We start from the raw sequence: 26,609 nt of genomic DNA, 5'->3' as shown, positions 1-26,609 counted from the left end.
ACCTCCGAGTGCCTTTCGGGGTGGCCGGGGAGGCTCCGAGTGCCTTTCGGGTTGACTGGTCCGGCTCCGAGTGCCTTTCGGGGCGGCCAGGCTGCCTGCGAGTGCCTTTCAGGGTGGCCGGGCAGGCTCTGAGTGCCTTTGTGGGCGGCCGGTGAGCCTCCGAGTGCCTTTCGGGGAGGACGGGCAGGCTCCGAGTGCCTTTTGGGGCGGCCGGGCATGTTCCGAGTGCCTTTCGGGTTGACTGGTCCAGCTCCGAGTGCCTTTCGGGGAGGCCGGGCCGCCTCCGAGTGCCTTTCGGGGAGGCCGGGGAGGCTCCGAGTGCCTTTCGGGGTGGCTGGGAAGGCTCCGAGTGCCTTTCGGAGCGGCCGGGGAGGCACCGAGTGCCTTTGTGGGCGGCCGGACCGCCTCCGAGTGCCTTTGTGGGCGGCCGGGGAGGCTCCGAGTGCCTTTCGGGGTGGCTGGGAAGGCTCCGAGTGCCTTTCGGGGCGGCCGGGGATGCTTCGAGTGCCTTTCGGGGCGGCCGGGGAGGCTCCGAGTGCCTTTCGGGGCGGCCGGCGAGGCTCCAAGTGCCTTTTGGGGTGGCCGGCGAGGCTCCGAGTGCCTTTCGGGGCGGCCGGCGAGGCTCCGAGTGCCTTTCGGGGCGGCCGGTGAGGCTCCGAGTGCCTTTCGGGGAGGACGGGCCGCCTCCGAGTGCCTTTCGGGGCGGCCGGGCCGACTCCGAGTGCCTTTGTGGGCGGCTGGGCCCCCTCCGAGTGCCTTTCGGGATGGCCGGGCCGTCTCCTAGTGCCTTTTGGGGTGGCCGGGCCGTCTCCGAGTGCCTTTCGGGGCGGCCGAGGAGGCTCCGAGTGCCTTTTTGGGCGGCCGGGCAGGCTCCGAGTGCCTTTCGGGGAGGCCGGGGAGGATCTGAGTGCCTTTCGGCGTGGCCGGGCTGGCTCCGAGTGCCTTTCGGGGAGGACGGGGAGGCTCCGAGTGCCTTTCGGGGCGGCCGGGCCGCCTCCGAGTGCCTTTCGGGGCATCTGGGGAGGCTCCGAGTGCCTTTCGGGACGGCCGGGGAGGCTCCGAGTGCCTTTCGGGGAGTCCGGGCCACCTCCGAGTGCCTTTCGGGGCGTCCGGGCCCCCTCCGAGTGCCTTTCGGGGCATCTGGGGAGGCTCCGAGTGCCTTTCGGGGCGGCCCTTCCCCCTCCAAATGCCATTTGGGGAGGCCGGGGAGGCTCCGAGTGCCTTTCGGGGCAGCCAGGGAGGCTCCGAGTGCCTTTCTGGGCTGCCTGGAAGGCTCTGAGTGCCTTTCGGGGCGTCCAGGCTGCCTCCGAGTGCCTTTGTGGGCGGCGGGGAGGCTCCGAGTGCCTTTCGGGGCGGCCGGGGAGCCTCCGAGTGCCTTTCAGGGAGTCCGGGCCACCTCCGAGTGCCTTTCGGGGAGTCCGGGCCGCCTCCGAGTGCCTTTCGGGGCATCTGGGGAGGCTCCGAGTGCCTTTCGGGGTGGCTGGGCTGCCTCCGAGTGCCTTTCGGGGTGGCCGGGCCGCCTCTGAGTGTCTTTTGGGGCATCTGGGGAGGCTCTGAGTGGCTTTGTGGGCAGCCGGGGAGGCTCCGAGTGCCTTTCGGGGCGGCCGCGCCGCCTCTGAGTGTCTTTCGGGGCAGCCAGGCGGGCTCCGAGTGCCTTTTGGGGTGGCCGGGCCGCCTCCGAGTGCCTTTCGGGACGGCCGGGGAGGCTCCGAGTGCCTTTGTGGCGGCCGGGGAGGCTCCGAGTGCCTTTCGGGGTGGCCGGGCAGGCTCCGAGTGCCTTTGTGGGCGGCCGGGCAGGCTCCGAGTGCCTTTCGGGGCGGCCGGGTAGGCTTCGAGTGCCTTTTGGGGCGGCCGGGGAGGCTCCGAGTTGCCTGTCGGGGCGTCCGGGAAGCTCCGAATGCCTTTCAGGGTGGCCGGGCAGGCTCTGAGTGCCTTTGTGGGCGGCCGGTGAGCCTCCGAGTGCCTTTCGGGGAGGACGGGCCGCCTCCGAGTGCCTTTCAGGGCGGCCGGGCAGGCTCCGAGTGCCTTTCGGGTTGACTGGTCCGGCTCCGAGTGCCTTTTGGGGCGGCCGGGGAGGCTCCGAGTGCCTTTCGGGGCGGCCGGCGAGGCGAGGCTCCGAGTGCCTTTCGGGGAGTCCGGGCCACCTCCGAGTGCCTTTCGGGGTGGCCGGGCCACCTCCGAGTGCCTTTCGGGGCGGCCGGGCCGCCTCTGAGTGTCTTTCGGGGCAACCAGGCTGGCTCCGAGTGCCTTTCGGGGAGGCTGGGACGCCTTCGAGTGCCTTTCGGGGTGGCCGGGGAAGCTCCGAGTGCCTTTGTGGCGGCCGGGGAGGCTCCGAGTGCCTTTCGGGGCGGCCGGGCAGGCTCCGAGTGCCTTTGTGGGCGGCTGGCGAGGCTCCGAGTGCCTTTCGGGGTGGCCGGGGAGGCTCCGAGTGCCTTTTGGGGTGGCCGGGCAGGCTCCGAGTGCCTTTTGGGGAGGCCGGGGAGGCTCCGAGTGCCTTTCTGGGCAGCCGGGGAGGCTCCGAGTGCCTTTCGGGGCAGCCTGTCCACCTCCGAGTGCCTTTCGGGGTGGACTGGGAGGCTCCGAGTGCCTTTCGGGGCGGCCGGGGAGGCTCCGAGTGCCTTTGTGGGCGGCCAGGGAGGCTCCGAGTGCCTTTCGGGGCGTCCGGGCCACCTCCGAGTGCCTTTCGGGGCGGCCGGGGAGGCTCCGAGTTCCTTTCGGGGCGGCCGGGGAGGCTCCGAGTGCCTTTCGGGGCGGCTGGGCCGCCTCCGAGTGCCTTTCGGGGCGGCCGGGCCGCCTCTGAGTGTCTTTCGGGGCATCTGGGGAGGCTCCGAGTGGCTTTGTGTGCAGCCGGGGAGGCTCCGAGTGCCTTTCGGGGCGGCCGCGCCGCCTCCGAGTGCCTTTTTGGGCGGCCGGGCAGGCTCCGAGTGCCTTTCGGGGAGGCCGGGGAGGATCTGAGTGCCTTTCGGCGTGGCCGGGCTGGCTCCGAGTGCCTTTCGGGGAGGACGGGGAGGCTTCGAGTGCCTTTCGGGGCGGCCGGGCCGCCTCCGAGTGCCTTTCGGGGCATCTGGGGAGGCTCCGAGTGCCTTTCGGGACGGCCGGGGAGGCTCCGAGTGCCTTTCGGGGAGTCCGGGCCACCTCCGAGTGCCTTTCGGGGCGTCCGGGCCCCCTCCGAGTGCCTTTCGGGGCATCTGGGGAGGCTCCGAGTGCCTTTCGGGGCGGCCCTTCCCCCTCCAAATGCCATTTGGGGAGGCCGGGGAGGCTCCGAGTGCCTTTCGGGGCAGCCGGGGAGGCTCCGAGTGCCTTTCTGGGCTGCCTGGAAGGCTCTGAGTGCCTTTCGGGGCGTCCGGGCTGCCTCCGAGTGCCTTTGTGGGCGGCGGGGAGGCTCCGAGTGCCTTTCGGGGCGGCCGGGGAGCCTCCGAGTGCCTTTCAGGGAGTCCGGGCCACCTCCGAGTGCCTTTCGGGGAGTCCGGGCCGCCTCCGAGTGCCTTTCGGGGCATCTGGGGAGGCTCCGAGTGCCTTTCGGGGTGGCTGGGCTGCCTCCGAGTGCCTTTCGGGGCGGCCGGGCCGCCTCTGAGTGTCTTTTGGGGCATCTGGGGAGGCTCTGAGTGGCTTTGTGGGCAGCCGGGGAGGCTCCGAGTGCCTTTCGGGGCGGCCGCGCCGCCTCTGAGTGTCTTTCGGGGCAGCCAGGCGGGCTCCGAGTGCCTTTTGGGGTGGCCGGGCCGCCTCCGAGTGCCTTTCGGGACGGCCGGGGAGGCTCCGAGTGCCTTTGTGGCGGCCGAGGAGGCTCCGAGTGCCTTTCGGGGTGGCCGGGCAGGCTCCGAGTGCCTTTGTGGGCGGCCGGGCAGGCTCCGAGTGCCTTTCGGGGCGGCCGGGTAGGCTTCGAGTGCCTTTTGGGGCAGCCGGGGAGGCTCCGAGTGCCTTTCGGGGCAGCCTGGCCACCTCCGAGTGCCTTTCGGGGTGGACTGGGAGGCTCCGAGTGCCTTTCGGGGAGTCGGGGCCGCCTCCGAGTGCCTTTCGGGGCGGCCGGGGAGGCTCCGAGTGCCTTTGTGGGCGGCCAGGGAGGCTCCGAGTGCCTTTCGGGGCGGCTGGGCCGCCTCCGAGTGCCTTTCGGGGCGGCCGGGCAGGCTCCGAGTGCCTTTGTGGGCGGCCGGCGAGGCTCCGAGTGCCTTTTGGGGTGGCCGGGGAGGCTCCGAGTGCCTTTTGGGGCGGCCGGTGAGGCTCCGAGTGCCTTTCGGGGCAGCCGGGGAGGCTCCGAGTGCCTTTCAGGGTGGCCGGGCCACCTCCGAGTGCCTTTCGGGGCGGCCGGGCAGGCTCCGAGTGCCTTTCGGGGCGGCTGGCGAGGCTCCGAGTGCCTTTCAGGGTGGCCGGGCCACCTCCGAGTGCCTTTCGGGGCCGCCGGGCCCCCTCCGAGTGCCTTTCGGGGCATCTGGGGAGGCTCCGAGTGCCTTTCGGGGTGGCCGTTCCCCCTCCAACTGTCATTTGGGGCGGTCGGGGAGGCTCCGAGTGCCTTTCGGGGTGGCCGGGGAGGCTCCGAGTGCCTTTCGGGGCAGCCTGGCCACCTCCGAGTGCCTTTCTGGGCGGCCGGGGAGGCTCCGAGTGCCTTTGTGGGCGGCCAGGGAGGCTCCGAGTTGCCTGTTGGGGCGTCCGGGGTGGCTCCGAATGCCTTTCAGGGTGGCCGGGCCGCCTCCGAGTGCCTTTGTGGGCAGCTGGCGAGGCTCCGAGTGCCTTTGGGGGCGGCCGGCGAGGCTCCGAGTGCCTTTCAGGGCCACCGGGCAGGCTCCGAGTGCCTTTCGGGGCAGCCGGGCCACCTCCGAGTGCCTTTGTGTGCGGCCTGGAAGGCTCCGAGTGCCTTTCGGGGCATATGGGGAGGCTCCGAGTGCCTTTCGGGGCGGCCGGCGAGGCGAGGCTCCGAGTGCCTTTCGGGGAGTCCGGGCCACCTCCGAGTGCCTTTCGGGGTGGCCGGGGAGGCTCCGAGTGCCTTTCGGGTTGACTGGTCCGGCTCCGAGTGCCTTTCGGGGCGGCCAGGCTGCCTGCGAGTGCCTTTCAGGGTGGCCGGGCAGGCTCTGAGTGCCTTTGTGGGCGGCCGGTGAGCCTCCGAGTGCCTTTCGGGGAGGACGGGCAGGCTCCGAGTGCCTTTTGGGGCGGCCGGGCATGTTCCGAGTGCCTTTCGGGTTGACTGGTCCAGCTCCGAGTGCCTTTCGGGGAGGCCGGGCCGCCTCCGAGTGCCTTTCGGGGAGGCCGGGGAGGCTCCGAGTGCCTTTCGGGGTGGCTGGGAAGGCTCCGAGTGCCTTTCGGAGCGGCCGGGGAGGCACCGAGTGCCTTTGTGGGCGGCCGGACCGCCTCCGAGTGCCTTTGTGGGCGGCCGGGGAGGCTCCGAGTGCCTTTCGGGGTGGCTGGGAAGGCTCCGAGTGCCTTTCGGGGCGGCCGGGGATGCTTCGAGTGCCTTTCGGGGCGGCCGGGGAGGCTCCGAGTGCCTTTCGGGGCGGCCGGCGAGGCTCCAAGTGCCTTTTGGGGTGGCCGGCGAGGCTCCGAGTGCCTTTCGGGGCGGCCGGCGAGGCTCCGAGTGCCTTTCGGGGCGGCCGGTGAGGCTCCGAGTGCCTTTCGGGGAGGACGGGCCGCCTCCGAGTGCCTTTCGGGGCGGCCGGGCCGACTCCGAGTGCCTTTGTGGGCGGCTGGGCCCCCTCCGAGTGCCTTTCGGGATGGCCGGGCCGTCTCCTAGTGCCTTTTGGGGTGGCCGGGCCGTCTCCGAGTGCCTTTCGGGGCGGCCGAGGAGGCTCCGAGTGCCTTTTTGGGCGGCCGGGCAGGCTCCGAGTGCCTTTCGGGGAGGCCGGGGAGGATCTGAGTGCCTTTCGGCGTGGCCGGGCTGGCTCCGAGTGCCTTTCGGGGAGGACGGGGAGGCTCCGAGTGCCTTTCGGGGCGGCCGGGCCGCCTCCGAGTGCCTTTCGGGGCATCTGGGGAGGCTCCGAGTGCCTTTCGGGACGGCCGGGGAGGCTCCGAGTGCCTTTCGGGGAGTCCGGGCCACCTCCGAGTGCCTTTCGGGGCGTCCGGGCCCCCTCCGAGTGCCTTTCGGGGCATCTGGGGAGGCTCCGAGTGCCTTTCGGGGCGGCCCTTCCCCCTCCAAATGCCATTTGGGGAGGCCGGGGAGGCTCCGAGTGCCTTTCGGGGCAGCCAGGGAGGCTCCGAGTGCCTTTCTGGGCTGCCTGGAAGGCTCTGAGTGCCTTTCGGGGCGTCCAGGCTGCCTCCGAGTGCCTTTGTGGGCGGCGGGGAGGCTCCGAGTGCCTTTCGGGGCGGCCGGGGAGCCTCCGAGTGCCTTTCAGGGAGTCCGGGCCACCTCCGAGTGCCTTTCGGGGAGTCCGGGCCGCCTCCGAGTGCCTTTCGGGGCATCTGGGGAGGCTCCGAGTGCCTTTCGGGGTGGCTGGGCTGCCTCCGAGTGCCTTTCGGGGTGGCCGGGCCGCCTCTGAGTGTCTTTTGGGGCATCTGGGGAGGCTCTGAGTGGCTTTGTGGGCAGCCGGGGAGGCTCCGAGTGCCTTTCGGGGCGGCCGCGCCGCCTCTGAGTGTCTTTCGGGGCAGCCAGGCGGGCTCCGAGTGCCTTTTGGGGTGGCCGGGCCGCCTCCGAGTGCCTTTCGGGACGGCCGGGGAGGCTCCGAGTGCCTTTGTGGCGGCCGGGGAGGCTCCGAGTGCCTTTCGGGGTGGCCGGGCAGGCTCCGAGTGCCTTTGTGGGCGGCCGGGCAGGCTCCGAGTGCCTTTCGGGGCGGCCGGGTAGGCTTCGAGTGCCTTTTGGGGCGGCCGGGGAGGCTCCGAGTTGCCTGTCGGGGCGTCCGGGAAGCTCCGAATGCCTTTCAGGGTGGCCGGGCAGGCTCTGAGTGCCTTTGTGGGCGGCCGGTGAGCCTCCGAGTGCCTTTCGGGGAGGACGGGCCGCCTCCGAGTGCCTTTCAGGGCGGCCGGGCAGGCTCCGAGTGCCTTTCGGGTTGACTGGTCCGGCTCCGAGTGCCTTTTGGGGCGGCCGGGGAGGCTCCGAGTGCCTTTCGGGGCGGCCGGCGAGGCGAGGCTCCGAGTGCCTTTCGGGGTGGCCGGGCAGGCTCCGAGTGCCTTTCGGGGTGGCCGGGCCACCTCCGAGTGCCTTTCGGGGCGGCCGGGCCGCCTCTGAGTGTCTTTCGGGGCAACCAGGCTGGCTCCGAGTGCCTTTCGGGGAGGCTGGGACGCCTTCGAGTGCCTTTCGGGGTGGCCGGGGAAGCTCCGAGTGCCTTTGTGGCGGCCGGGGAGGCTCCGAGTGCCTTTCGGGGCGGCCGGGCAGGCTCCGAGTGCCTTTGTGGGCGGCTGGCGAGGCTCCGAGTGCCTTTCGGGGTGGCCGGGGAGGCTCCGAGTGCCTTTTGGGGTGGCCGGGGAGGCTCCGAGTGCCTTTTGGGGAGGCCGGGGAGGCTCCGAGTGCCTTTCTGGGTAGCCGGGGAGGCTCCGAGTGCCTTTCGGGGAGTCGGGGCCACCTCCGAGTGCCTTTCGGGGTGGACTGGGAGGCTCCGAGTGCCTTTCGGGGAGTCGGGGCCGCCTCCGAGTGCCTTTCGGGGCGGCCGGGGAGGCTCCGAGTGCCTTTGTGGGCGGCCAGGGAGGCTCCGAGTGCCTTTCGGGGCGTCCGGGCCACCTCCGAGTGCCTTTCGGGGCGGCCGGGGAGGCTCCGAGTTCCTTTCGGGGCGGCCGGGGAGGCTCCGAGTGCCTTTCGGGGCGGCTGGGCCGCCTCCGAGTGCCTTTCGGGGCGGCCGGGCCGCCTCTGAGTGTCTTTCGGGGCATCTGGGGAGGCTCCGAGTGGCTTTGTGTGCAGCCGGGGAGGCTCCGAGTGCCTTTCGGGGCGGCCGCGCCGCCTCTGAGTGCCTTTTTGGGCGGCCGGGCAGGCTCCGAGTGCCTTTCGGGGAGGCCGGGGAGGATCTGAGTGCCTTTCGGCGTGGCCGGGCTGGCTCCGAGTGCCTTTCGGGGAGGACGGGGAGGCTTCGAGTGCCTTTCGGGGCGGCCGGGCCGCCTCCGAGTGCCTTTCGGGGCATCTGGGGAGGCTCCGAGTGCCTTTCGGGGCGGCCGGGGAGGCTCCGAGTGCCTTTCGGGGAGTCCGGGCCACCTCCGAGTGCCTTTCGGGGCGTCCGGGCCCCCTCCGAGTGCCTTTCGGGGCATCTGGGGAGGCTCCGAGTGCCTTTCGGGGCGGCCCTTCCCCCTCCAAATGCCATTTGGGGAGGCCGGGGAGGCTCCGAGTGCCTTTCGGGGCAGCCGGGGAGGCTCCGAGTGCCTTTCTGGGCTGCCTGGAAGGCTCTGAGTGCCTTTCGGGGCGTCCGGGCTGCCTCCGAGTGCCTTTGTGGGCGGCGGGGAGGCTCCGAGTGCCTTTCGGGGCGGCCGGGGAGCCTCCGAGTGCCTTTCAGGGAGTCCGGGCCACCTCCGAGTGCCTTTCGGGGAGTCCGGGCCGCCTCCGAGTGTCTTTCGGGGCATCTGGGGAGGCTCCGAGTGCCTTTCGGGGTGGCTGGGCTGCCTCCGAGTGCCTTTCGGGGCGGCCGGGCCTCCTCTGAGTGTCTTTTGGGGCATCTGGGGAGGCTCTGAGTGGCTTTGTGTGCAGCCGGGGAGGCTCCGAGTGCCTTTCGGGGCGGCCGCGCCGCCTCTGAGTGTCTTTCGGGGCAGCCAGGCGGGCTCCGAGTGCCTTTTGGGGTGGCCGGGCCGCCTCCGAGTGCCTTTCGGGACGGCCGGGGAGGCTCCGAGTGCCTTTGTGGCGGCCGAGGAGGCTCCGAGTGCCTTTCGGGGTGGCCGGGCAGGCTCCGAGTGCCTTTGTGGGCGGCCGGGCAGGCTCCGAGTGCCTTTCGGGGCGGCCGGGTAGGCTTCGAGTGCCTTTTGGGGCGGCCGGGGAGGCTCCGAGTTGCCTGTCGGGGCGTCCGGGAAGCTCCGAATGCCTTTCAGGGTGGCCGGGCAGGCTCTGAGTGCCTTTGTGGGCGGCCGGTGAGCCTCCGAGTGCCTTTCGGGGAGGACGGGCCGCCTCCGAGTGCCTTTCAGGGCGGCCGGGCAGGCTCCGAGTGCCTTTCGGGTTGACTGGTCCGGCTCCGAGTGCCTTTTGGGGCGGCCGGGGAGGCTCCGAGTGCCTTTCGGGGCGGCCGGCGAGGCGAGGCTCCGAGTGCCTTTCGGGGTGGCTGGGCAGGCTCCGAGTGCCTTTCGGGGTGGCCGGGCCACCTCCGAGTGCCTTTCGGGGCGGCCGGGCCGCCTCTGAGTGTCTTTCGGGGCAACCAGGCTGGCTCCGAGTGCCTTTCGGGGAGGCTGGGACGCCTTCGAGTGCCTTTCGGGGTGGCCGGGGAAGCTCCGAGTGCCTTTGTGGCGGCCGGGGAGGCTCCGAGTGCCTTTCGGGGCGGCCGGGCAGGCTCCGAGTGCCTTTGTGGGCGGCTGGCGAGGCTCCGAGTGCCTTTTGGGGTGGCCGGGGAGGCTCCGAGTGCCTTTTCGGGTGGCCGGGGAGGCTCCGAGTGCCTTTCGGGGAGGCCGGGGAGGCTCCGAGTGCCTTTCTGGGTGGCCGGGGAGGCTCCGAGTGCCTTTCGGGGCGGCCGGGCAGGCTCCGAGTGCCTTTGTGGGCGGCTGGCGAGGCTCCGAGTGCCTTTTGGGGTGGCCGGGGAGGCTCCGAGTGCCTTTTGGGGTGGCCGGGGAGGCTCCGAGTGCCTTTCGGGGAGGCCGGGGAGGCTCCGAGTGCCTTTCGGGGTAGCCGGGGAGGCTCCGAGTGCCTTTCGGGGCAGCCTGGCCACCTCCGAGTGCCTTTCGGGGTGGACTGGGAGGCTCCGAGTGCCTTTCGGGGAGTCGGGGCCGCCTCCGAGTGCCTTTCGGGGCGGCCGGGCAGGCTCCGAGTGCCTTTGTGGGCGGCCAGGGAGGCTCCGAGTGCCTTTCGGGGCGTCCGGGCCACCTCCGAGTGCCTTTCGGGGCGGCCGGGGAGGCTCCGAGTTCCTTTCGGGGCGGCCGGGGAGGCTCCGAGTGCCTTTCGGGGCGGCTGGGCCGCCTCCGAGTGCCTTTCGGGGCGGCCGCGCCGCCTCTGAGTGTCTTTCGGGGCATCTGGGGAGGCTCCGAGTGGCTTTGTGGGCAGCCGGGGAGGCTCCGAGTGCCTTTCGGGGCGGCCGCGCCGCCTCTGAGTGTATTTCGGGGCAGCCAGGCCGGCTCCGAGTGCCTTTCGGGGTGGCCGGGCCGCCTCCGAGTGCCTTTTGGTGTGGCCGGGCCGCCACCGAGTGCCTTTGTGGCGGCCGGGGAGGCTCCGAGTGCCTTTGTGGGCGGCCGCGCCGCCTCTGAGTGTCTTTCAGGGCAGCCAGGCAGGCTCCGAGTGCCTTTGTGGGCGGCCGGTGAGCCTCCGAGTGCCTTTCGGGGAGGACGGGCCGCCTCCGAGTGCCTTTCAGGGCGGCCGGGCAGGCTCCGAGTGCCTTTCGGGTTGACTGGTCCGGCTCCGAGTGCCTTTCGGGGAGGCCGGGCCGCCTCCGAGTGCCTTTCGCGGAGGCCGGGGAGGCTCCGAGTGCCTTTCGGGGGTGGCTGGGAAGGCTCCGAGTGCCTTTCGGAGCGGCCGGGGAGGCTCCGAGTGCCTTTCGGGGCGGCCGGACCGCCTCTGACTGCCTTTGTGGGCGGCCGGGGAGGCTCCGAGTGCCTTTCGGGGTGGCCGGGGATGCTTCGAGTGCCTTTCGGGGCGGCTGAGGAGGCTCCGAGTGCCTTTGTGGGCGGCTGGCGAGGCTCCGAGTGCCTTTGGGGGCGGCCGGCGAGGCTCCGAGTGCCTTTGTGGGCGGCCGGGCCGCCTCCGAGTGCCTTTCGGGGCAGCCGGGCCACCTCCGAGTGCCTTTCTGGGCGGCCTGGAAGGCTCCGAGTGCCTTTGTGGGCGGCCGGGGAGGCTCCGAGTGCCTTTCGGGGCGGCCGGCGAGGCGAGGCTCCGAGTGCCTTTCGGGGAGTCCGGGCCACCTCCGAGTGCCTTTCGGGGTGGCCGGGGAGGCTCCGAGTGCCTTTCGGGGCGGCCGGGCCGCCTCTGAGTGTCTTTCGGGGCAGCCAGGCTGGCTCCGAGTGCCTTTCGGGGAGGCTGGGACGCCTTCGAGTGCCTTTTGGGGTGGCCGGGGAGGCTCCGAGTGCCTTTGTGGCGGCCGGGGAGGCTCCGAGTGCCTTTCGGGGAGACCGGGGAGGCTCCGAGTGCCTTTTGGGGCGGCCGTTCTCCCTCCAAGTGCCTTTCGCGGTGGCCGGGCAGGCTCCTAGTGTCTTTCAGGGCGGCCGGGCTGCCTCCGAGTGCCTTTCGGGGCGGCCGGTGAGCCTCCGAGTGCCTTTCGGGGAGGACGGGCCGCCTCCGAGTGCCTTTGGGGGTGTCCGGGCAGGCTCCGAGTGCCTTTCGGGTTGACTGGTCCGGCTCCGAGTGCCTTTCGGGGCGGCCAGGCTGCCTGCGAGTGCCTTTCAGGGTGGCCGGGCAGGCTCTGAGTGCCTTTGTGGGCGGCCGGTGAGCCTCCGAGTGCCTTTCGGGGAGGACGGGCAGGCTCCGAGTGCCTTTCAGGGCGGCCGGGCAGGCTCCGAGTGCCTTTCGGGTTGACTGGTCCGGCTCCGAGTGCCTTTCGGGGAGGCCGGGCCGCCTCCGAGTGCCTTTCGGGGAGGCCGGGGAGGCTCCGAGTGCCTTTGTGGGCGGCCGGACCGCCTCCGAGTGCCTTTGTGGGCGGCCGGGGAGGCTCCGAGTGCCTTTCGGGGTGGCTGGGAAGGCTCCGAGTGCCTTTCGGGGCGGCCGGTGAGGCTCCGAGTGCCTTTCGGGGAGGACGGGCCGCCTCCGAGTGCCTTTCGGGGCGGCCGGGCCGACTCCGAGTGCCTTTGTGGGCGGCCGGGCCCCCTCCGAGTGCCTTTCGGGATGGCCGGGCCGTCTCCTAGTGCCTTTTGGGGTGGCCGGGCCGTCTCCGAGTGCCTTTCGGGGCGGCCGAGGAGGCTCCGAGTGCCTTTCGGGGCGGCCGGACCGCCTCCGAGTGCCTTTTGGGGCGGCCGGGGAGGCTCCGAGTTGCCTGTCGGGGCGTCCGGGAAGCTCCGAATGCCTTTCAGGGTGGCCGGGCAGGCTCTGAGTGCCTTTGTGGGCGGCCGGTGAGCCTCCGAGTGCCTTTCGGGGAGGACGGGCCGCCTCCGAGTGCCTTTCAGGGCGGCCGGGCAGGCTCCGAGTGCCTTTCGGGTTGACTGGTCCGGCTCCGAGTGCCTTTTGGGGCGGCCGGGGAGGCTCCTAGTGCCTTTCGGGGCGGCCGGCGAGGCGAGGCTCCGAGTGCCTTTCGGGGTGGCCGGGCAGGCTCCGAGTGCCTTTCGGGGTGGCCGGGCCACCTCCGAGTGCCTTTCGGGGCGGCCGGGCCGCCTCTGAGTGTCTTTCGGGGCAACCAGGCTGGCTCCGAGTGCCTTTCGGGGAGGCTGGGACGCCTTCGAGTGCCTTTCGGGGTGGCCGGGGAAGCTCCGAGTGCCTTTGTGGCGGCCGGGGAGGCTCCGAGTGCCTTTTGGGGCGGCCGGGCAGGCTCCGAGTGCCTTTGTGGGCGGCTGGCGAGGCTCCGAGTGCCTTTTGGGGTGGCCGGGGAGGCTCCGAGTGCCTTTTGGGGTGGCCGGGGAGGCTCCGAGTGCCTTTTGGGGAGGCCGGGGAGGCTCCGAGTGCCTTTCTGGGCAGCCGGGGAGGCTCCGAGTGCCTTTCGGGGCAGCCTGGCCACCTCCGAGTGCCTTTCGGGGTGGACTGGGAGGCTCCGAGTGCCTTTCGGGGCGGCCGGGGAGGCTCCGAGTGCCTTTGTGGGCGGCCAGGGAGGCTCCGAGTGCCTTTCGGGGCGTCCGGGCCACCTCCGAGTGCCTTTCGGGGCGGCCGGGGAGGCTCCGAGTTCCTTTCGGGGCGGCCGGGGAGGCTCCGAGTGCCTTTCGGGGCGGCTGGGCCGCCTCCGAGTGCCTTTCGGGGCGGCCGGGCCGCCTCTGAGTGTCTTTCGGGGCATCTGGGGAGGCTCCGAGTGGCTTTGTGTGCAGCCGGGGAGGCTCCGAGTGCCTTTCGGGGCGGCCGCGCCGCCTCCGAGTGCCTTTTTGGGCGGCCGGGCAGGCTCCGAGTGCCTTTCGGGGAGGCCGGGGAGGATCTGAGTGCCTTTCGGCGTGGCCGGGCTGGCTCCGAGTGCCTTTCGGGGAGGACGGGGAGGCTTCGAGTGCCTTTCGGGGCGGCCGGGCCGCCTCCGAGTGCCTTTCGGGGCATCTGGGGAGGCTCCGAGTGCCTTTCGGGGCGGCCGGGGAGGCTCCGAGTGCCTTTCGGGGAGTCCGGGCCACCTCCGAGTGCCTTTCGGGGCGTCCGGGCCCCCTCCGAGTGCCTTTCGGGGCATCTGGGGAGGCTCCGAGTGCCTTTCGGGGCGGCCCTTCCCCCTCCAAATGCCATTTGGGGAGGCCGGGGAGGCTCCGAGTGCCTTTCGGGGCAGCCGGGGAGGCTCCGAGTGCCTTTCTGGGCTGCCTGGAAGGCTCTGAGTGCCTTTCGGGGCGTCCGGGCTGCCTCCGAGTGCCTTTGTGGGCGGCGGGGAGGCTCCGAGTGCCTTTCGGGGCGGCCGGGGAGCCTCCGAGTGCCTTTCAGGGAGTCCGGGCCACCTCCGAGTGCCTTTCGGGGAGTCCGGGCCGCCTCCGAGTGCCTTTCGGGGCATCTGGGGAGGCTCCGAGTGCCTTTCGGGGTGGCTGGGCTGCCTCCGAGTGCCTTTCGGGGCGGCCGGGCCGCCTCTGAGTGTCTTTTGGGGCATCTGGGGAGGCTCTGAGTGGCTTTGTGGGCAGCCGGGGAGGCTCCGAGTGCCTTTCGGGGCGGCCGCGCCGCCTCTGAGTGTCTTTCGGGGCAGCCAGGCGGGCTCCGAGTGCCTTTTGGGGTGGCCGGGCCGCCTCCGAGTGCCTTTCGGGACGGCCGGGGAGGCTCCGAGTGCCTTTGTGGCGGCCGAGGAGGCTCCGAGTGCCTTTCGGGGTGGCCGGGCAGGCTCCGAGTGCCTTTGTGGGCGGCCGGGCAGGCTCCGAGTGCCTTTCGGGGCGGCCGGGTAGGCTTCGAGTGCCTTTTGGGGCGGCCGGGGAGGCTCCGAGTTGCCTGTCGGGGCGTCCGGGAAGCTCCGAATGCCTTTCAGGGTGGCCGGGCAGGCTCTGAGTGCCTTTGTGGGCGGCCGGTGAGCCTCCGAGTGCCTTTCGGGGAGGACGGGCCGCCTCCGAGTGCCTTTCAGGGCGGCCGGGCAGGCTCCGAGTGCCTTTCGGGTTGACTGGTCCGGCTCCGAGTGCCTTTCGGGGCGGCCGGGCAGGCTCCGAGTGCCTTTCGGGGCGGCCGGCGAGGCGAGGCTCCGAGTGCCTTTCGGGGTGGCTGGGCAGGCTCCGAGTGCCTTTCGGGGTGGCCGGGCCACCTCCGAGTGCCTTTCGGGGCGGCCGGGCCGCCTCTGAGTGTCTTTCGGGGCAACCAGGCTGGCTCCGAGTGCCTTTCGGGGAGGCTGGGACGCCTTCGAGTGCCTTTCGGGGTGGCCGGGGAAGCTCCGAGTGCCTTTGTGGCGGCCGGGGAGGCTCCGAGTGCCTTTTGGGGCGGCCGGGCAGGCTCCGAGTGCCTTTGTGGGCGGCTGGCGAGGCTCCGAGTGCCTTTTGGGGTGGCCGGGGAGGCTCCGAGTGCCTTTTGGGGTGGCCGGGGAGGCTCCGAGTGCCTTTCGGGGAGGCCGGGGAGGCTCCGAGTGCCTTTCTGGGCAGCCTGGCCACCTCCGAGTGCCTTTCGGGGTGGACTGGGAGGCTCCGAGTGCCTTTCGGGGAGTCGGGGCCGCCTCCGAGTGCCTTTCGGGGCGGCCGGGGAGGCTCCGAGTGCCTTTGTGGGCGGCCAGGGAGGCTCCGAGTGCCTTTCGGGGCGTCCGGGCCACCTCCGAGTGCCTTTCGGGGCGGCCGGGGAGGCTCCGAGTGCCTTTCGGGGCGGCCATGGAGGCTCCGAGTGCCTTTCGGGATGGCCGGGCCGCTTCCGAGTGCCTTTTGGTGTGGCGGGGCCGCCTCCGAGTGCCTCTGTGGCGGCCGGGGAGGCTCCGAGTGCCTTTGTGGGCGGCCGCGCCGCCTCTGAGTGTCTTTCGGGGCAGCCAGGCAGGCTCCGAGTGCCTTTGTGGGCGGCCGGTGAGCCTCCGAGTGCCTTTCGGGGAGGACGGGCCGCCTCCGAGTGCCTTTCAGGGCGGCCGGGCAGGCTCCGAGTGCCTTTCGGGTTGACTGGTCCGGCTCCGAGTGCCTTTCGGGGAGGCCGGGCCGCCTCCGAGTGCCTTTCGGGGAGGCCGGGGAGGCTCCGAGTGCCTTTCGGGGGTGGCTGGGAAGGCTCCGAGTGCCTTTCGGGGCGGCCGGACCGCCTCTGACTGCCTTTGTGGGCGGCCGGGGAGGCTCCGAGTGCCTTTCGGGGTGGCCGGGGAGGCTCCGAGTGCCTTTCGGGGCGGCCGGGCAGGCTCCGAGTGCCTTTGTGGGCGGCTGGCGAGGCTCCGAGTGCCTTTTGGGGTGGCCGGGGAGGCTCCGAGTGCCTTTTGGGGTGGCCGGGGAGGCTCCGAGTGCCTTTCGGGGAGGCCGGGGAGGCTCCGAGTGCCTTTCGGGGTAGCCGGGGAGGCTCCGAGTGCCTTTCGGGGCGGCCGGGGAGGCTCCGAGTGCCTTTCGGGGCGGCTGGGCCGCCTCCGAGTGCCTTTCGGGGTGGACTGGGAGGCTCCGAGTGCCTTTCGGGGAGTCGGGGCCGCCTCCGAGTGCCTTTCGGGGCGGCCGGGGAGGCTCCGAGTGCCTTTGTGGGCGGCCAGGGAGGCTCCGAGTGCCTTTCGGGGCGGCTGGGCCGCCTCCGAGTGCCTTTCGGGGCGGCCGGGCAGGCTCCGAGTGCCTTTGTGGGCGGCCGGCGAGGCTCCGAGTGCCTTTTGGGGTGGCCGGGGAGGCTCCGAGTGCCTTTTGGGGCGGCCGGTGAGGCTCCGAGTGCCTTTCGGGGCAGCCGGGGAGGCTCCGAGTGCCTTTCAGGGTGGCCGGGCCACCTCCGAGTGCCTTTCGGGGCGGCCGGGCAGGCTCCGAGTGCCTTTCGGGGCGGCTGGCGAGGCTCCGAGTGCCTTTCAGGGTGGCCGGGCCACCTCCGAGTGCCTTTCGGGGCCGCCGGGCCCCCTCCGAGTGCCTTTCGGGGCATCTGGGGAGGCTCCGAGTGCCTTTCGGGGTGGCCGTTCCCCCTCCAACTGTCATTTGGGGCGGTCGGGGAGGCTCCGAGTGCCTTTCGGGGTGGCCGGGGAGGCTCCGAGTGCCTTTCGGGGCAGCCTGGCCACCTCCGAGTGCCTTTCTGGGCGGCCGGGGAGGCTCCGAGTGCCTTTGTGGGCGGCCAGGGAGGCTCCGAGTTGCCTGTTGGGGCGTCCGGGGTGGCTCCGAATGCCTTTCAGGGTGGCCGGGCCGCCTCCGAGTGCCTTTGTGGGCAGCTGGCGAGGCTCCGAGTGCCTTTGGGGGCGGCCGGCGAGGCTCCGAGTGCCTTTCAGGGCCACCGGGCAGGCTCCGAGTGCCTTTCGGGGCAGCCGGGCCACCTCCGAGTGCCTTTGTGTGCGGCCTGGAAGGCTCCGAGTGCCTTTCGGGGCATATGGGGAGGCTCCGAGTGCCTTTCGGGGCGGCCGGCGAGGCGAGGCTCCGAGTGCCTTTCGGGGAGTCCGGGCCACCTCCGAGTGCCTTTCGGGGTGGCCGGGGAGGCTCCGAGTGCCTTTCGGGTTGACTGGTCCGGCTCCGAGTGCCTTTCGGGGCATATGGGGAGGCTCCGAGTGCCTTTCGGGGCGGCCGGCGAGGCGAGGCTCCGAGTGCCTTTCGGGGAGTCCGGGCCACCTCCGAGTGCCTTTCGGGGCGGCCAGGCTGCCTGCGAGTGCCTTTCAGGGTGGCCGGGCAGGCTCTGAGTGCCTTTGTGGGCGGCCGGTGAGCCTCCGAGTGCCTTTCGGGGAGGACGGGCAGGCTCCGAGTGCCTTTTGGGGCGGCCGGGCATGTTCCGAGTGCCTTTCGGGTTGACTGGTCCAGCTCCGAGTGCCTTTCGGGGAGGCCGGGCCGCCTCCGAGTGCCTTTCGGGGAGGCCGGGGAGGCTCCGAGTGCCTTTCGGGGTGGCTGGGAAGGCTCCGAGTGCCTTTCGGAGCGGCCGGGGAGGCACCGAGTGCCTTTGTGGGCGGCCGGACCGCCTCCGAGTGCCTTTGTGGGCGGCCGGGGAGGCTCCGAGTGCCTTTCGGGGTGGCTGGGAAGGCTCCGAGTGCCTTTCGGGGCGGCCGGGGATGCTTCGAGTGCCTTTCGGGGCGGCCGGGGAGGCTCCGAGTGCCTTTCGGGGCGGCCGGCGAGGCTCCAAGTGCCTTTTGGGGTGGCCGGCGAGGCTCCGAGTGCCTTTCGGGGCGGCCGGCGAGGCTCCGAGTGCCTTTCGGGGCGGCCGGTGAGGCTCCGAGTGCCTTTCGGGGAGGACGGGCCGCCTCCGAGTGCCTTTCGGGGCGGCCGGGCCGACTCCGAGTGCCTTTGTGGGCGGCTGGGCCCCCTCCGAGTGCCTTTCGGGATGGCCGGGCCGTCTCCTAGTGCCTTTTGGGGTGGCCGGGCCGTCTCCGAGTGCCTTTCGGGGCGGCCGAGGAGGCTCCGAGTGCCTTTTTGGGCGGCCGGGCAGGCTCCGAGTGCCTTTCGGGGAGGCCGGGGAGGATCTGAGTGCCTTTCGGCGTGGCCGGGCTGGCTCCGAGTGCCTTTCGGGGAGGACGGGGAGGCTCCGAGTGCCTTTCGGGGCGGCCGGGCCGCCTCCGAGTGCCTTTCGGGGCATCTGGGGAGGCTCCGAGTGCCTTTCGGGACGGCCGGGGAGGCTCCGAGTGCCTTTCGGGGAGTCCGGGCCACCTCCGAGTGCCTTTCGGGGCGTCCGGGCCCCCTCCGAGTGCCTTTCGGGGCATCTGGGGAGGCTCCGAGTGCCTTTCGGGGCGGCCCTTCCCCCTCCAAATGCCATTTGGGGAGGCCGGGGAGGCTCCGAGTGCCTTTCGGGGCAGCCAGGGAGGCTCCGAGTGCCTTTCTGGGCTGCCTGGAAGGCTCTGAGTGCCTTTCGGGGCGTCCAGGCTGCCTCCGAGTGCCTTTGTGGGCGGCGGGGAGGCTCCGAGTGCCTTTCGGGGCGGCCGGGGAGCCTCCGAGTGCCTTTCAGGGAGTCCGGGCCACCTCCGAGTGCCTTTCGGGGAGTCCGGGCCGCCTCCGAGTGCCTTTCGGGGCATCTGGGGAGGCTCCGAGTGCCTTTCGGGGTGGCTGGGCTGCCTCCGAGTGCCTTTCGGGGTGGCCGGGCCGCCTCTGAGTGTCTTTTGGGGCATCTGGGGAGGCTCTGAGTGGCTTTGTGGGCAGCCGGGGAGGCTCCGAGTGCCTTTCGGGGCGGCCGCGCCGCCTCTGAGTGTCTTTCGGGGCAGCCAGGCGGGCTCCGAGTGCCTTTTGGGGTGGCCGGGCCGCCTCCGAGTGCCTTTCGGGACGGCCGGGGAGGCTCCGAGTGCCTTTGTGGCGGCCGGGGAGGCTCCGAGTGCCTTTCGGGGTGGCCGGGCAGGCTCCGAGTGCCTTTGTGGGCGGCCGGGCAGGCTCCGAGTGCCTTTCGGGGCGGCCGGGTAGGCTTCGAGTGCCTTTTGGGGCGGCCGGGGAGGCTCCGAGTTGCCTGTCGGGGCGTCCGGGAAGCTCCGAATGCCTTTCAGGGTGGCCGGGCAGGCTCTGAGTGCCTTTGTGGGCGGCCGGTGAGCCTCCGAGTGCCTTTCGGGGAGGACGGGCCGCCTCCGAGTGCCTTTCAGGGCGGCCGGGCAGGCTCCGAGTGCCTTTCGGGTTGACTGGTCCGGCTCCGAGTGCCTTTTGGGGCGGCCGGCGAGGCTCCGAGTGCCTTTCGGGGCGGCCGGCGAGGCGAGGCTCCGAGTGCCTTTCGGGGTGGCCGGGCAGGCTCCGAGTGCCTTTCGGGGTGGCCGGGCCACCTCCGAGTGCCTTTCGGGGCGGCCGGGCCGCCTCTGAGTGTCTTTCGGGGCAACCAGGCTGGCTCCGAGTGCCTTTCGGGGAGGCTGGGACGCCTTCGAGTGCCTTTCGGGGTGGCCGGGGAAGCTCCGAGTGCCTTTGTGGCGGCCGGGGAGGCTCCGAGTGCCTTTCGGGGCGGCCGGGCAGGCTCCGAGTGCCTTTGTGGGCGGCTGGCGAGGCTCCGAGTGCCTTTCGGGGTGGCCGGGGAGGCTCCGAGTGCCTTTTGGGGTGGCCGGGGAGGCTCCGAGTGCCTTTTGGGGAGGCCGGGGAGGCTCCGAGTGCCTTTCTGGGTAGCCGGGGAGGCTCCGAGTGCCTTTCGGGGAGTCGGGGCCACCTCCGAGTGCCTTTCGGGGTGGACTGGGAGGCTCCGAGTGCCTTTCGGGGAGTCGGGGCCGCCTCCGAGTGCCTTTCGGGGCGGCCGGGGAGGCTCCGAGTGCCTTTGTGGGCGGCCAGGGAGGCTCCGAGTGCCTTTCGGGGCGTCCGGGCCACCTCCGAGTGCCTTTCGGGGCGGCCGGGGAGGCTCCGAGTTCCTTTCGGGGCGGCCGGGGAGGCTCCGAGTGCCTTTCGGGGCGGCTGGGCCGCCTCCGAGTGCCTTTCGGGGCGGCCGGGCCGCCTCTGAGTGTCTTTCGGGGCATCTGGGGAGGCTCCGAGTGGCTTTGTGTGCAGCCGGGGAGGCTCCGAGTGCCTTTCGGGGCGGCCGCGCCGCCTCCGAGTGCCTTTTTGGGCGGCCGGGCAGGCTCCGAGTGCCTTTCGGGGAGGCCGGGGAGGATCTGAGTGCCTTTCGGCGTGGCCGGGCTGGCTCCGAGTGCCTTTCGGGGAGGACGGGGAGGCTTCGAGTGCCTTTCGGGGCGGCCGGGCCGCCTCCGAGTGCCTTTCGGGGCATCTGGGGAGGCTCCGAGTGCCTTTCGGGGCGGCCGGGGAGGCTCCGAGTGCCTTTCGGGGAGTCTGGGCCACCTCCGAGTGCCTTTCGGGGCGTCCGGGCCCCCTCCGAGTGCCTTTCGGGGCATCTGGGGAGGCTCCGAGTGCCTTTCGGGGCGGCCCTTCCCCCTCCAAATGCCATTTGGGGAGGCCGGGGAGGCTCCGAGTGCCTTTCGGGGCAGCCGGGGAGGCTCCGAGTGCCTTTCTGGGCTGCCTGGAAGGCTCTGAGTGCCTTTCGGGGCGTCCGGGCTGCCTCCGAGTGCCTTTGTGGGCGGCGGGGAGGCTCCGAGTGCCTTTCGGGGCGGCCGGGGAGCCTCCGAGTGCCTTTCAGGGAGTCCGGGCCACCTCCGAGTGCCTTTCGGGGAGTCCGGGCCGCCTCCGAGTGTCTTTCGGGGCATCTGGGGAGGCTCCGAGTGCCTTTCGGGGTGGCTGGGCTGCCTCCGAGTGCCTTTCGGGGCGGCCGGGCCTCCTCTGAGTGTCTTTTGGGGCATCTGGGGAGGCTCTGAGTGGCTTTGTGTGCAGCCGGGGAGGCTCCGAGTGCCTTTCGGGGCGGCCGCGCCGCCTCTGAGTGTCTTTCGGGGCAGCCAGGCGGGCTCCGAGTGCCTTTTGGGGTGGCCGGGCCGCCTCCGAGTGCCTTTCGGGACGGCCGGGGAGGCTCCGAGTGCCTTTGTGGCGGCCGAGGAGGCTCCGAGTGCCTTTCGGGGTGGCCGGGCAGGCTCCGAGTGCCTTTGTGGGCGGCCGGGCAGGCTCCGAGTGCCTTTCGGGGCGGCCGGGTAGGCTTCGAGTGCCTTTTGGGGCGGCCGGGGAGGCTCCGAGTTGCCTGTCGGGGCGTCCGGGAAGCTCCGAATGCCTTTCAGGGTGGCCGGGCAGGCTCTGAGTGCCTTTGTGGGCGGCCGGTGAGCCTCCGAGTGCCTTTCGGGGAGGACGGGCCGCCTCCGAGTGCCTTTCAGGGCGGCCGGGCAGGCTCCGAGTGCCTTTCGGGTTGACTGGTCCGGCTCCGAGTGCCTTTTGGGGCGGCCGGGGAGGCTCCGAGTGCCTTTCGGGGCGGCCGGCGAGGCGAGGCTCCGAGTGCCTTTCGGGGTGGCTGGGCAGGCTCCGAGTGCCTTTCGGGGTGGCCGGGCCACCTCCGAGTGCCTTTCGGGGCGGCCGGGCCGCCTCTGAGTGTCTTTCGGGGCAACCAGGCTGGCTCCGAGTGCCTTTCGGGGAGGCTGGGACGCCTTCGAGTGCCTTTCGGGGTGGCCGGGGAAGCTCCGAGTGCCTTTGTGGCGGCCGGGGAGGCTCCGAGTGCCTTTCGGGGCGGCCGGGCAGGCTCCGAGTGCCTTTGTGGGCGGCTGGCGAGGCTCCGAGTGCCTTTTGGGGTGGCCGGGGAGGCTCCGAGTGCCTTTTCGGGTGGCCGGGGAGGCTCCGAGTGCCTTTCGGGGAGGCCGGGGAGGCTCCGAGTGCCTTTCTGGGTGGCCGGGGAGGCTCCGAGTGCCTTTCGGGGCGGCCGGGCAGGCTCCGAGTGCCTTTGTGGGCGGCTGGCGAGGCTCCGAGTGCCTTTTGGGGTGGCCGGGGAGGCTCCGAGTGCCTTTTGGGGTGGCCGGGGAGGCTCCGAGTGCCTTTCGGGGAGGCCGGGGAGGCTCCGAGTGCCTTTCGGGGTAGCCGGGGAGGCTCCGAGTGCCTTTCGGGGCAGCCTGGCCACCTCCGAGTGCCTTTCGGGGTGGACTGGGAGGCTCCGAGTGCCTTTCGGGGAGTCGGGGCCGCCTCCGAGTGCCTTTCGGGGCGGCCGGGCAGGCTCCGAGTGCCTTTGTGGGCGGCCAGGGAGGCTCCGAGTGCCTTTCGGGGCGTCCGGGCCACCTCCGAGTGCCTTTCGGGGCGGCCGGGGAGGCTCCGAGTTCCTTTCGGGGCGGCCGGGGAGGCTCCGAGTGCCTTTCGGGGCGGCTGGGCCGCCTCCGAGTGCCTTTCGGGGCGGCCGGGCCGCCTCTGAGTGTCTTTCGGGGCATCTGGGGAGGCTCCGAGTGGCTTTGTGGGCAGCCGGGGAGGCTCCGAGTGCCTTTCGGGGCGGCCGCGCCGCCTCTGAGTGTATTTCGGGGCAGCCAGGCCGGCTCCGAGTGCCTTTCGGGGTGGCCGGGCCGCCTCCGAGTGCCTTTTGGTGTGGCCGGGCCGCCACCGAGTGCCTTTGTGGCGGCCGGGGAGGCTCCGAGTGCCTTTGTGGGCGGCCGCGCCGCCTCTGAGTGTCTTTCAGGGCAGCCAGGCAGGCTCCGAGTGCCTTTGTGGGCGGCCGGTGAGCCTCCGAGTGCCTTTCGGGGAGGACGGGCCGCCTCCGAGTGCCTTTCAGGGCGGCCGGGCAGGCTCCGAGTGCCTTTCGGGTTGACTGGTCCGGCTCCGAGTGCCTTTCGGGGAGGCCGGGCCGCCTCCGAGTGCCTTTCGCGGAGGCCGGGGAGGCTCCGAGTGCCTTTCGGGGGTGGCTGGGAAGGCTCCGAGTGCCTTTCGGAGCGGCCGGGGAGGCTCCGAGTGCCTTTCGGGGCGGCCGGACCGCCTCTGACTGCCTTTGTGGGCGGCCGGGGAGGCTCCGAGTGCCTTTCGGGGTGGCCGGGGATGCTTCGAGTGCCTTTCGGGGCGGCTGAGGAGGCTCCGAGTGCCTTTGTGGGCGGCTGGCGAGGCTCCGAGTGCCTTTGGGGGCGGCCGGCGAGGCTCCGAGTGCCTTTGTGGGCGGCCGGGCCGCCTCCGAGTGCCTTTCGGGGCAGCCGGGCCACCTCCGAGTGCCTTTCTGGGCGGCCTGGAAGGCTCCGAGTGCCTTTGTGGGCGGCCGGGGAGGCTCCGAGTGCCTTTCGGGGCGGCCGGCGAGGCGAGGCTCCGAGTGCCTTTCGGGGAGTCCGGGCCACCTCCGAGTGCCTTTCGGGGTGGCCGGGGAGGCTCCGAGTGCCTTTCGGGGCGGCCGGGCCGCCTCTGAGTGTCTTTCGGGGCAGCCAGGCTGGCTCCGAGTGCCTTTCGGGGAGGCTGGGACGCCTTCGAGTGCCTTTCGGGGTGGCCGGGGAGGCTCCGAGTGCCTTTGTGGCGGCCGGGGAGGCTCCGAGTGCCTTTCGGGGAGACCGGGGAGGCTCCGAGTGCCTTTTGGGGCGGCCGTTCTCCCTCCAAGTGCCTTTCGCGGTGGCCGGGCAGGCTCCTAGTGTCTTTCAGGGCGGCCGGGCTGCCTCCGAGTGCCTTTCGGGGCGGCCGGTGAGCCTCCGAGTGCCTTTCGGGGAGGACGGGCCGCCTCCGAGTGCCTTTGGGGGTGTCCGGGCAGGCTCCGAGTGCCTTTCGGGTTGACTGGTCCGGCTCCGAGTGCCTTTCGGGGCGGCCAGGCTGCCTGCGAGTGCCTTTCAGGGTGGCCGGGCAGGCTCTGAGTGCCTTTGTGGGCGGCCGGTGAGCCTCCGAGTGCCTTTCGGGGAGGACGGGCAGGCTCCGAGTGCCTTTCAGGGCGGCCGGGCAGGCTCCGAGTGCCTTTCGGGTTGACTGGTCCGGCTCCGAGTGCCTTTCGGGGAGGCCGGGCCGCCTCCGAGTGCCTTTCGGGGAAGCCGGGGAGGCTCCGAGTGCCTTTGTGGGCGGCCGGACCGCCTCCGAGTGCCTTTGTGGGCGGCCGGGGAGGCTCCGAGTGCCTTTCGGGGTGGCTGGGAAGGCTCCGAGTGCCTTTCGGGGCGGCCGGGGATGCTCCGAGTGCCTTTGTGGGTGGCCAGGGAGGCTCCGAGTGCCTTTCGGGGCGGCCGGTGAGGCTCCGAGTGCCTTTCGGGGAGGACGGGCCGCCTCCGAGTGCCTTTCGGGGCGGCCGGGCCGACTCCGAGTGCCTTTGTGGGCGGCCGGGCCCCCTCCGAGTGCCTTTCGGGATGGCCGGGCCGTCTCCTAGTGCCTTTTGGGGTGGCCGGGCCGTCTCCGAGTGCCTTTCGGGGCGGCCGAGGAGGCTCCGAGTGCCTTTCGGGGCGGCCGGACCGCCTCCGAGTGCCTTTTGGGGCGGCCGGGGAGGCTCCGAGTTGCCTGTCGGGGCGTCCGGGAAGCTCCGAATGCCTTTCAGGGTGGCCGGGCAGGCTCTGAGTGCCTTTGTGGGCGGCCGGTGAGCCTCCGAGTGCCTTTCGGGGAGGACGGGCCGCCTCCGAGTGCCTTTCAGGGCGGCCGGGCAGGCTCCGAGTGCCTTTCGGGTTGACTGGTCCGGCTCCGAGTGCCTTTTGGGGCGGCCGGGGAGGCTCCTAGTGCCTTTCGGGGCGGCCGGCGAGGCGAGGCTCCGAGTGCCTTTCGGGGTGGCCGGGCAGGCTCCGAGTGCCTTTCGGGGTGGCCGGGCCACCTCCGAGTGCCTTTCGGGGCGGCCGGGCCGCCTCTGAGTGTCTTTCGGGGCAACCAGGCTGGCTCCGAGTGCCTTTCGGGGAGGCTGGGACGCCTTCGAGTGCCTTTCGGGGTGGCCGGGGAAGCTCCGAGTGCCTTTGTGGCGGCCGGGGAGGCTCCGAGTGCCTTTCGGGGCGGCCGGGCAGGCTCCGAGTGCCTTTGTGGGCGGCTGGCGAGGCTCCGAGTGCCTTTTGGGGTGGCCGGGGAGGCTCCGAGTGCCTTTTGGGGTGGCCGGGGAGGCTCCGAGTGCCTTTTGGGGAGGCCGGGGAGGCTCCGAGTGCCTTTCTGGGCAGCCGGGGAGGCTCCGAGTGCCTTTCGGGGCAGCCTGGCCACCTCCGAGTGCCTTTCGGGGTGGACTGGGAGGCTCCGAGTGCCTTTCGGGGAGTCGGGGCCGCCTCCGAGTGCCTTTCGGGGCGGCCGGGGAGGCTCCGAGTGCCTTTGTGGGCGGCCAGGGAGGCTCCGAGTGCCTTTCGGGGCGTCCGGGCCACCTCCGAGTGCCTTTCGGGGCGGCCGGGGAGGCTCCGAGTTCCTTTCGGGGCGGCCGGGGAGGCTCCGAGTGCCTTTCGGGGCGGCTGGGCCGCCTCCGAGTGCCTTTCGGGGCGGCCGGGCCGCCTCTGAGTGTCTTTCGGGGCATCTGGGGAGGCTCCGAGTGGCTTTGTGTGCAGCCGGGGAGGCTCCGAGTGCCTTTCGGGGCGGCCGCGCCGCCTCCGAGTGCCTTTTTGGGCGGCCGGGCAGGCTCCGAGTGCCTTTCGGGGAGGCCGGGGAGGATCTGAGTGCCTTTCGGCGTGGCCGGGCTGGCTCCGAGTGCCTTTCGGGGAGGACGGGGAGGCTTCGAGTGCCTTTCGGGGCGGCCGGGCCGCCTCCGAGTGCCTTTCGGGGCATCTGGGGAGGCTCCGAGTGCCTTTCGGGGCGGCCGGGGAGGCTCCGAGTGCCTTTCGGGGAGTCCGGGCCACCTCCGAGTGCCTTTCGGGGCGTCCGGGCCCCCTCCGAGTGCCTTTCGGGGCATCTGGGGAGGCTCCGAGTGCCTTTCGGGGCGGCCCTTCCCCCTCCAAATGCCATTTGGGGAGGCCGGGGAGGCTCCGAGTGCCTTTCGGGGCAGCCGGGGAGGCTCCGAGTGCCTTTCTGGGCTGCCTGGAAGGCTCTGAGTGCCTTTCGGGGCGTCCGGGCTGCCTCCGAGTGCCTTTGTGGGCGGCGGGGAGGCTCCGAGTGCCTTTCGGGGCGGCCGGGGAGCCTCCGAGTGCCTTTCAGGGAGTCCGGGCCACCTCCGAGTGCCTTTCGGGGAGTCCGGGCCGCCTCCGAGTGCCTTTCGGGGCATCTGGGGAGGCTCCGAGTGCCTTTCGGGGTGGCTGGGCTGCCTCCGAGTGCCTTTCGGGGCGGCCGGGCCTCCTCTGAGTGTCTTTTGGGGCATCTGGGGAGGCTCTGAGTGGCTTTGTGTGCAGCCGGGGAGGCTCCGAGTGCCTTTCGGGGCGGCCGCGCCGCCTCTGAGTGTCTTTCGGGGCAGCCAGGCGGGCTCCGAGTGCCTTTTGGGGTGGCCGGGCCGCCTCCGAGTGCCTTTCGGGACGGCCGGGGAGGCTCCGAGTGCCTTTGTGGCGGCCGAGGAGGCTCCGAGTGCCTTTCGGGGTGGCCGGGCAGGCTCCGAGTGCCTTTGTGGGCGGCCGGGCAGGCTCCGAGTGCCTTTCGGGGCGGCCGGGTAGGCTTCGAGTGCCTTTTGGGGCGGCCGGGGAGGCTCCGAGTTGCCTGTCGGGGCGTCCGGGAAGCTCCGAATGCCTTTCAGGGTGGCCGGGCAGGCTCTGAGTGCCTTTGTGGGCGGCCGGTGAGCCTCCGAGTGCCTTTCGGGGAGGACGGGCCGCCTCCGAGTGCCTTTCAGGGCGGCCGGGCAGGCTCCGAGTGCCTTTCGGGTTGACTGGTCCGGCTCCGAGTGCCTTTTGGGGCGGCCGGGGAGGCTCCGAGTGCCTTTCGGGGCGGCCGGCGAGGCGAGGCTCCGAGTGCCTTTCGGGGTGGCTGGGCAGGCTCCGAGTGCCTTTCGGGGTGGCCGGGCCACCTCCGAGTGCCTTTCGGGGCGGCCGGGCCGCCTCTGAGTGTCTTTCGGGGCAACCAGGCTGGCTCCGAGTGCCTTTCGGGGAGGCTGGGACGCCTTCGAGTGCCTTTCGGGGTGGCCGGGGAAGCTCCGAGTGCCTTTGTGGCGGCCGGGGAGGCTCCGAGTGCCTTTCGGGGCGGCCGGGCAGGCTCCGAGTGCCTTTGTGGGCGGCTGGCGAGGCTCCGAGTGCCTTTTGGGGTGGCCGGGGAGGCTCCGAGTGCCTTTTGGGGTGGCCGGGGAGGCTCCGAGTGCCTTTCGGGGAGGCCGGGGAGGCTCCGAGTGCCTTTCTGGGCAGCCGGGGAGGCTCCGAGTGCCTTTCGGGGCAGCCTGGCCACCTCCGAGTGCCTTTCGGGGTGGACTG

This window comes from Struthio camelus, chromosome 13 (assembly GCF_040807025.1).
Source record: "Struthio camelus isolate bStrCam1 chromosome 13, bStrCam1.hap1, whole genome shotgun sequence".
Classification (NCBI taxonomy): domain Eukaryota; kingdom Metazoa; phylum Chordata; class Aves; order Struthioniformes; family Struthionidae; genus Struthio; species Struthio camelus.
This window is presented reverse-complemented; position numbering follows the sequence as displayed.